Source organism: Cebus imitator, unplaced genomic scaffold, assembly GCF_001604975.1.
Source record: "Cebus imitator isolate Cc_AM_T3 unplaced genomic scaffold, Cebus_imitator-1.0 Scaffold860, whole genome shotgun sequence".
NCBI lineage: Eukaryota > Metazoa > Chordata > Mammalia > Primates > Cebidae > Cebus > Cebus imitator.
The window spans coordinates 87,895-88,585 of record NW_016108175.1 but is presented as its reverse complement, the minus strand read 5'-3'; positions in this window follow the sequence as shown (position 1 = coordinate 88,585).

The window sequence follows — 691 nt, the reverse complement described above, 5'->3', positions numbered from 1 at the left end:
CGATGGGCATTTGGGTTGGTTCCAGGTCCTTGCTATTGTAAACAGTGCTGCAATGAACATTCGTGTACACGTGTCCTTATAGTAGAACGATTTGTAATCCTTTGGATATGTACCCAGTAATGGGATTGCAATTGCACTGAGATACCATCTCACGCCGGTAAGAATGGCAAACATTAAAAAATCTGGAGACAGCAGATGCTGGAGAGGATGTGGAGAAACAGGAACACTTTTGCACTGTTGGTGGGAGTGTAAATTAGTTCAACCATTGTTGAAGACAGTGTGGCGATTCCTCAAGGACATAGAAATAGAAATTCCATTTTTTTTCTTTTTAAAGACGAGGTTTCACCATGTTGGTCAGGCTGGTCTTGAACACCCGACCTCAGGTGATCCGCCTGCCTTGGCCTCCAAAGTGCTTGGATTACAGGCGTGAGCCACCACTCCTGGCCAAAAATAGTTACTTTTTACCTACATCTAAATTTATTTTATTTGACACTATGTAAAAACAGCACCCAAACGATGACAATTACATCCTGAGAGAGGACAGCACAACCCCCCTCCCATGACAGCTGTCACTGCATCTGCCTGTGGATCCCCACAGTTGAGATGGTGACATACTTTGACCCAGCTATAGACACTACAAAAACTTAGACAGAGGCCAACCAAAGAGATAAATTTTGACTCTCTCTTCCCT